Source organism: Bos taurus, chromosome 21 (genome assembly GCF_002263795.3).
Source record: "Bos taurus isolate L1 Dominette 01449 registration number 42190680 breed Hereford chromosome 21, ARS-UCD2.0, whole genome shotgun sequence".
NCBI classification, from domain to species: Eukaryota; Metazoa; Chordata; class Mammalia; order Artiodactyla; family Bovidae; genus Bos; species Bos taurus.
The window spans coordinates 46272514-46282272 of NC_037348.1; the positions used below are offsets into that span (position 1 = coordinate 46272514).

The 9759-nt window shown below is 38.4% G+C and overlaps 1 pseudogene; it reads right to left on the reverse strand.

Annotated features, from left to right (window-relative positions):
- Window positions 1-6960: 6960 nt before the first annotated feature.
- LOC107131617 (large ribosomal subunit protein P1-like) lies at window positions 6961-7298 on the reverse strand (annotated as a pseudogene).
- Between the last annotated feature and the right edge of the window lie 2461 nt (window positions 7299-9759).

Below are 9759 nucleotides of genomic sequence, written 5' to 3' on the forward strand. Positions count from 1 at the left end.
GAAGGTATATGAATAGATAATAAGCACATAAAAAGTTTAACATCATTCAGGAAAATGCAAATTAAAACCACTCTGAGGTATCACTGCACACACACTAGAATGGCTAAGATTAACGATTGAGAATATTGAGGCCTGATAATGATGTGAAGTAACTGGAGCTCTCATATGTTGTTGAAGGGACTACAAAATGGTACAGGCTCTTTGAAAATTTCTTGTAAGTTAAGCATTCACTTTGCTGTATGATTCAGAAGTGCGCTCTTAGATATTTACCCCAGAGAAATGAAAGCATATATGCACACAAAGACTTGTACATGAACATTTATAGCAGCTTTATTTATAATACCATAACCTGGAAACCATTCAACTGTCCATCAACAGGTCAGTGGATAAATAAATTGTGTTATTCATTCAGTGAAATTCTACTCAGCCGTACAGAGCAATGAACCACCACTACAAGTGGGATGGATGGCGTTAGTGGTGAAAACCCGCCTCCAAGGCAGAAGACTTAGGACGTGGGTTTGAGTCCTGGGTCAGGAAGATCCCCTGGAGGAGGGCATGACAACCCACTCCTGTATTCTTGCCTGAAAAAGCCCACAGACAGAGGAGCCTGGCAGGCTATAGTGCATAGGGTCGCACAGAGCTGGACATGACTGAAGCAACTTAGCATGCACGCATGAATACAAAAAGCATTGGCTTAACCAAAGAAGTCAGACAAAAAGAGTATATAATGTAGGACTCCATTTATATGAAATTCCCAAACAGACAATACTTCACAGTGACAGAAATGAGATCAGTAATTGTCTGGGGGCTTGGGATGAGACTACAAAGGAAACTTTTTGGGATAATGAGGATAGTCTATATCATGAATGTGGTGATGACTGTGGGGGTATATACATTTGTCTAAGCTTATCAAATTGCATATTTAAAATGAGTGCATTTTATTTGTGTGAATATAAAAGACATAGCAGGAAATGCCTTTAGTATATTCCCACTAAGGAGCCCTCGTCTCTTAAAAAGCCTGTAACCAAGTTCTGTCAGATCTTGACTCAGTGAGCACATGGGGCCCACATAGTCAATTTAGTCTCATCTTCTTACTTCTTTCCTCCCCTTTCCTACTGCCAGCTCATTCCCTGGAGCTTACTCTGTTCTCTAACCTGATCCTTGACTCTTGGGCCACAGAATTTCCTGCCCTGGTTTTACAATTTGCATCATTAGTCTGCATTAGGGGAGAGATCTCATCTTCTGGGAACTATGAAGTAAGTTGGTATAATCAGCCTTTCTTGGGGGCACATGGGTTAATTCACCCTTTTATACACTATTGATCAGAGAAGGCACTGGCAACCACCTCCAGTACTCTTGCCTGGAAACTGCCATGGACGGAGGAGCCTGGTGGGCTGCAGTCCATGGGGTCGCTAAGAGTCGGACACGACTGAGCGACTTCACTTTCACTTGTCACTTTCATGCGTTGGAGAAGGAAATGGCAACCCACTCCAGTGTTCTTGCCTGGAGAATCCCAGGGATGGGGGAGCCTGGTGGGCTGCCGCCTATGGGGTAGCACAGAGTCGGACATGACTGAATCGACTTAGCAGCAGCAGCAGCAGCATACTCTATTGATAGGCTGTTTCTCTCAGATTATTCTGAAAGACTTCCAGTATTAATCGTTTTTTATTCTTAGTCTAGTTCCTTTGTTTTCCTGAAACTATCCAGATTATTATAGTTCCCTGTATTTGTCATTTATTCCTTACATTGGTAGAAATACATGCGTGTACTTGACAGTCAAGTATATCCTGATTAGAGGAAACAGAACACCCATAGATGCCAACAGTTAAACGTTCTACTGCAGAAAATGAAGAGAAGACTTTTTCTTTATCGGTACCCTAACTGTGGGGTGCCTAAAATTGGGTCTACCACTTGAGTTAGTGACTGGGTTAAATATTTTGACTCTAATTTCATAACTTGTCACAGTGATCCCATTGGCAGTAGAGTGGTGGGTTGCCAAGAAGGCAGTTAATTATCTCTCTGTCTCCCTGTGTATTTAAATTTTGTTCCCTCTCCCTAAAGAGAGGTGATGCTATGGCTTACAACTAATATGCTCTTGCAGAGCTCTCCACACCAATTAGAAAAGTTCTGTGTTATGACACTCTTTGATAGGGTATTATGACACTCTTTGATAGAAAGCCGTTGTCCCATTGAAGCAGAAACTTCATCAGAAGCACTAAGAATCAAGGGTGTGCTCTAGAAACCATGAATGGGAGGGGACTATCTGTGCTCACTGGGTTCATCAAACGAAGCGCCTCCCACTTAGGACTTTCTATGCAACCCAGCTGGTTTCCTGTATTTACCTCCTGGCCCCACCCTTATTTAGTGCAGAGTTGGAGGCAGGCCTGTAAAATAGCATTTTGTAACCTACTATTTGGAACTCTCATGAGTTTGCTTAAAACTCTGAGAACCTTCTTTTGTGAAAAGTAAAATTGCCCGCAGCTCTGAGAACCTTCTTTTGTGAAAAGTAAAATTGCCCACAGTAGGTGAAGAGGATGGGGTTAGTTCTCGATTAGAATCAGACTTTTTTTTTTTTTGGGAATGAGAGTCATTGCCATAAACCATGTCACAACACTTTCTTAGAATCATAAATTTGAATATCTCCATCTCCAATCCTAATTTCATCTTACAAAGGCTTTCCCATGGTCTCACAAAGAGCTTCTCTGTCTGAAAAGTGGGAAGTTTAATTTCTGAGATGTGAAACCAAATTTATATATTCTTGGCAGCCAAGATTCCTAGGTACTCTTATGTTCAATTTATGAGGACTAAGAATTGTATGGATAACTCATTTCATCTTCCTTCTTTAGCTTTAATTAGAGCTAATTAAATAACAAATAATGATGAACAACAACAACAAAAAACATCAAAGTGGAGATTCAAAGCACTGTTCTTCCTACTCAGACTTATTCTGATCAAAATGTCTACAGCTGAGCATATAGGATATCTCATTAAGTAAATGTTAAGTTTTATGGAAAAAAAGATGTACTATTAATTCAACCTCCTAGAGTCTTGAATAGCTGGACAATTCCTGACCTTGATATATTCACTTTCATTAGCACCTTTGAATCCAAACAGATTCTAATTAGACCTATGGTGAAGAATTGTGTTGAATTAGATGATAACTTTCAAAAGTGAGTAAAAATATCCATGTTAATAGTGGTGACAATTGCTCATTTTCATCTTGGAAAGTTTCCCAGTTTTTATTCAGGGAAGAATTGCTGTCATATGTTTACTGACGGTCCTTCCTGATCCTTATATTCTGACTAGGATTACCTTTTAATTCTCCTATCCATCAATACTTAGCAGTTATTATGCTGGTAGGTTTTTTCCCCCTGTTTTGGGGAGTACAAACTTTGAAATGTAAAAATGTATCAGAACTTGATGATGCAATAGAGTAGAGCTCTCAGAAAGAAGACTACCTGGTGAGTCAGGAAGCCTGGATTCTAATCTTAACTCTATTGTTCACCAGCCATGTTATCTTGGGCAGATCACTTAATCTTTGTATTAGTTCCCTCTTCTTTTAAGAGGAGGTAATGATGTCTACTTTAAATGGGTAATATTGTGTAGAAGTAATTAACACAGAGCCAGGCATAGATGAGATGCTGAATTAAGTGTTAATCCTACTCTAAAAAGAGTTCATGTCTGTGGATCTAAATTTTCACAGGCTCTAAATAGGTCTAATAATTAAAAATATGCTTGCATTTCTCAGAACCAGTCAATGACAGAATTTGAGGGTCATTGGGATAAAGATAATAGCAATAAATTCTGTAGTAGGCATTTGTTTTTAATTCTTAGATGGTTCCAAGATATTGGAGCTTATCTCTATATTAGCATTAAGGTACAAAAGAAAGAAGAGGATAAAAAAAGACATATTCTGGCCTTCTGAGAATTAGTATCATAAGAAATCTTTGATATTGATGCAGTGGTTTTATGCTTTTTGTGTTTCTCAACTTTTGTAGGGAATTTTTAACTTATTTGAAATTTGTGAGAGTTTACACTGAAAATTTTAAGACATTAGTTTTAAAATTGAGGAAGATACAAATAAATAGAAAGATATTCTGTATTCATCAGTTCAAAGAGTTAATATTGCTAAAATGTCTATATACTACCAAAAGCAATCTACAGATCCAGTGCGATCCCTATCAAAATAACTGTGCCAATGGCATTGTCACAGAGATTGAACAGCTGATCCCATGATTTGTATGGTCCCACCAAAGGCCCCAAATAGCCAAAGCAATCTTGAGAAAGACAAACAAAGCTGGAGACATCATGCTCCCTGATTTTTAACTATATTACAAAGCTATGGAAATCAAAATAGTATGGTATTGGCATAAAATCAGACACATAGATAACAGAACAGAGAGCTCTCATATAAACCTATGTATCTACAGTCAAATATTTTACAGCAAAGGAATCAAGAATATACAATTGGGAAAGGATAGTCTCTTCGATAAGTGATTTTGAAGAAACTGGATAGCCACATGCAAAAAAATGAAACTGGACCCATATCTTTACATCATACACAAAAATTAACTCAAAATAGGTTAAAGAATTGGATGTAAGAACTGAAACCATAAATCTCCTGGAAGAAAACATAGTAGGTAAGCTCCTTGACATTGATCTTGATGATAATTTTTTGACTCCCAAAGCAAAAATAAACAAATGGGACTATGTCAAACTAAGAAGTTTCAGCACAGCAAAGGAAACTATCAGCAATATGAAAAGACAGTTTTATGAATGGGAGAAAATATCTTCAAATAATATATCTGATAAGGGGTTAACATTAAAAATATTAAATGTTAAAAATGAAGAACTCATACAACTCAATAGTCAAAAACCCAAACAATTTGATTAAAAATGGGCAAACGATCTGAATAGACATTTTCTCAAGGAAGACATACAGATGGCCAATACGTACATGAAAAGATCTTAACATCAATAATCACTAGGGAAATGAAAATCAAAACCACAATGAGATATCCCCTCACATCTGTTAGAATCAGTTCAGTGGTTGCTCATTCATGTCCGACTCTTTGCGACCCCGTGAATTGCAGCACGCCAGGCCTCCCTGTCCATCACCAACTCCCAGAGTTTACTCATACTCATGTCCATTGAGTCAATGATGCCATCCAACCATCTCATCCTCTGGTGCCGCACTATGAAAAACAGTATAGATGGGCTTCAAAAAATTAAAAATAGAGCTACCGTATGATCCAGAAATTTTTGAGTCTTTACCCGAAGGAACAAAAACACTAACTTGAGAAGATTTGTACACTGCCCACCCCTCCAATGTTCACTGAATCACTACTTACAGTAGCCAGTCTAAGTGTCCAACCTAAGGGAACCTAAGGGAAACAACCTGAGTGTCCACAGATGAATGATTGGATAAAGAAAATGAGGAATATATATGCAGTGCAATATTATTCAGTCATAAAAGGCATGAAATCGTACCATTTGCAATAAGATGACTGAACCTTGAGGATATTATGCTAAGTGAAATAAGTCAAACAGAAAAGGACATATACCATATGATCTTATATGTGGAATCAAAATGAAAAACTAAGCTTATAAATACAGAGGACAGATTGGTGGTTACCAGAGGCAGGGGGTGGGGGGTGGACAAAATGGGTGAAGGTGGTCAAAAGGTACAAGCTTTCAGTTACAATATAAGGAAGTCACAGGGATGCCATATATAGCATGGTTACTGTAGTTAACAATACAGTGTTGCGTATTTGTATATTTGATACTTGCTGAGTTGATCTTAGAAGTTCTCAGGACAAGAAAGTTTGAAACTATGTATGAGGACAGGTGCTAATTAGATTAATTGTGGTCCATGGCAAGAAGCTTTATGATTAAGGAGGTGACTCAGAAGCTGTACATGTTACTTTTCACATCTTATTGGCCTGAACTTAGTTATGTTGCTACTTCTAGCTGTAAGGGAGTCTGGGAAATGTACTGTCTAGATGGGTGGCTGGAGATTCTGTTACTTAAAGGAAGAAAAAGAGAATGGATGCTGGCTAATAACTAGCAGTCTCTGCCATATTCATTTACTCTTTCAACAATTTTAGTTCATATGTGACCACCGGTCTCTCTTTTATTCATTCAGTCATTGGCAACAGGGATATGACTGACATTACCAAGCTGCCTTTGAACCAAGACAAAAATGTTACTGGTCCTTGGAGTTATTTTCTTATATGTTACTATATATGTTTGTCTATCATCCATCTATACCCATCTATTATCTATCTGTTTGCCTTATTTGTCCTGAGGGTACATGTTTGTCTGAAATTCTGACATAAAAACTTCTTGGTTTTGGTTAGATTCAGTTTTGTCAAGGAACTTATATATTTTTTATTGGGAAAGTAACTGCATGCTAATGAATAAGTAGGAGTTAACCAAGAGCAGAAATAATTATAAAGCACCTGTCAAAAGTGAAGTGCTATAGAAATGCTAAATAATGACACTAATAAAAAACTGATTGTCGTGACTTCAAAGGAAGTGTTAAGATGGAGTGTTTTGATGTGTATGGCATTTGAATGATCTAAATAGGTGTTTAGATACTCACATGAGAGACTGTTCTAGCCACTCAAGGGAAGTAAGAGTCTGTTCTACCCACTCAGTATTTTGATGCTTCCGTGAGAATTTTCTCATCGTTATATATTATTATTTTAAAAGTAATGCTTGTGTTGTTTTGACTAAACTCACATGAAGAAAGGACATTACCTACCAAAAATGTGACATTCTTTTTAGACCGCCTTGCTTTGAACCTTAAGTTCTTGGAGCACCTTAAGTTCATAAATCCCTCTGGTATGTTCCAATACCCCTGATTCCATGGCTTAACCAGATGTGCAAGTTAGGGCTACAAATTGGTAGTGAATTATTTTTTATTTTTAAAGAGCTCAGCTTTTATTGAATGTGTTACTAAAGAAGTTTGGTCAAAAAGACCAAAAGACCAAAGCCCATGTCATCATCAGACTCTTTAGATTCTGCTTTCTATGCTTCTACTTTCTTCTCCTCAGCTTGGGCAGCAGTGGTGGATGGGGCAGGACCTCCTGCTGGGGCAGGTCCACCAGCCCCCACATTGCAGTTGAGGCTCCCAGTGTTCACACTGGCCAAAGCCTTTGCAAACAAGCCTGGCCATCAACATTTACACAGGCTGCTTTAATGAGGACATTGATCTTATCCTCCATGACCATCACCTCATCGTCCTGCAGAATGAGGGCCGATTAGATGCAGGCTTGCTCTGAGACAGAGGCCATGATGCCGGTGAGTGCTAGTCTCCAGATAAAGTGAGGGTCTCACCCCAAAACGGCCTTAGCTTCTTTGGAAGGACTGAGCACCTTAGTGGCGGTGGAGGAAAAAACAAAGAGGTAGTGAATTCTTATTAGAGTTAGAGCTTTAGGTTAAACAACTTCCTTGTTTTAAAGATGTATCTTTAAATATTTATATGTTACAAGAGGCTTCTCCAAAGGCATTAACCTGGTGATTTTAAAGTTAAGGGAAAGATAAATGGATGCTTTAGATTGCTTGTGTAGGTATATTTTTAAAAGTTCTTTGATTATTAATCTTCTCATGAAAAATCTGAACAAACACCACATGATTATCAGTAATTTAAAAATAATAAATAATAGGTACTTTTTAAATTGTAAACTCCTAAGTGTTTGAGATAGTTTCAAGTTCAATTCCACCCTACCCATGCATGATTTGTCTAAAAGGTATAATTTAGCGAAATGGTGAAACCTCTAGCTCTGGAGTCAAAGTTGAGTTCAAATCTATCCTGTCATTTTGGGCCACCACGTGATCTTTTTTTATACCTCAATTTCTTCACTAGTTAAATGGGTGTTGGAATAATAATAGCAACCTTTTCTTATAGGGTTGTGAGAATTAAATGAGATAATGCACATGAGGGGTTTATCATAGTGCCTAGAATATGTAAATGCACAAGAAGTGTTAGGGATTCGTTTTTTACTTTTCTCATCTGCTCAAATATTCTGTGAGAGCAGCTTCCACAATCTTTTCTGCAGGTGATTTCAAATCTCAAACTTTGTGAGGTTTCATAGAAACATTCTTTCGTGATATGGCAGTATGGCTTAGTGATTGAGCTAAAAAAAAAAAAAAAAAATCCTAGCTCTACAAATCAGTCTCTGGCTGTGTATCTGGTGAGTTAATTAACCTTTCCATCCCTGGGGTTTCTCATCTGTAAAATGGAGGTGATAATATTAGTACCTTCCTCAGAGGATTTCTATGAAAACTAAAGGGTTTGTGAAGTACTCAACCCAGTGTTTGATGCTTAATAATTGTTCAACAAATATTGCCTCTCACTCATTTTAAAGCTTACAATGGTTATTAATTTATTTGGAAAAATGAATAGGTATTTTGGGTGTATACTTTTTCCATTTGAACACTGTATGTAGATTTCCCGACTTCAGGAATAGTTCTTTCAGTACGTTGTGGTCTTCACCGTGGTTTCTCAGTTTAGGGCAGGGTGTGCTATCATGAACAAATGAAAGGATAACCACCCAAACTGAGAATTTAGTTTTCCAACTTTCTGGATACCTGCTTAGTTCTAACAGCACCCTCAGTTGGTTACAGTAGATGCCAGTGAATAATACATCTGGGAGTTTTATGATCTTTTCTCCTTTTTAAACTTCCAAATAAAGTAAACAGATGGTAGGCAGTGGAGGTGAAGAGAACTGGTACTAAAATGATTACTTTCCTCTCACAAAGGACTTCCGGGCATTTTCTTAGTGTCCCAACTGGTAACTTGTAGTTTCGATAGGGAGGCATGAGAGTGGAAGAAGAGGGTGCAGGAAAGGGAGTCACGATGTTTGGCTGCTCCCTCAAAACCACCTGAAGCAGACGCAATGCAGGTGAGGCTGCAAACAGGAGCTCTGCCCTGAGAATCCACATCTAGTGGGCTGCGATGCTGGACATCTGTGGCCCTGCGGAAGCTTCAAAGGCACGATGTATATTTTACTAGGTTTGGTTTATCATGTGCGGAACACTGACATAATAACTGCTTAATAGTTGTTTACTAGAATTGATGCTTTTGAACTGTGGTGTTGGAGAAGACTCTTGAGAGTCCCTTGGACTGCAAGGAGATTCAACCAGTCCATTCTGAAGGAGATCAGCCCTGGGATTTCTTTGGAGGGAATGATGCTGAAGCCGAAACTCCAGTACTTTGGCCACCTCATGCGAAGAGTTGACTCATTGGAAAAGACTCTGATGCTGGGAGGGATTGGGGGCAGGAGGAGAAGGGGACGACAGAGGATGAGATGGCTGGATGGCATCAATGACTTGATGGACGTGAGTCTGAGTGAACTCCGGGAGTTTGTGATGGACAGGGAGGCTGGGTGTCTTGCGATTCATGGGGTCACAAAGAGTCGGACGTGACTGAGCAACTGAACTGAACTGAACCAAATACCTGAAAGTAAAAAATAACTCTTAATAACCTTTGTTAGACTCGGTTTAGTTTAGGTGTCGCTAGTAATGAGAGATTATACTCTTTGTCCACTTTATGCTCAATAATTTTGTAAGCCAAAATAAGGTTTTTATGTACTAAAGAAACCTGTGAAAAATCCTTTTGTTAAAATTGATTAATCCTTGCCTACTGTGTACTTCATAAATTTCTCTCTTCTTAAACTAATAGCGAAGCCTGAATCTAAAATAAAATGCTACAGAACAAGCTTAAGAGCCTAGGGAATCTGAAGTCACTACTTC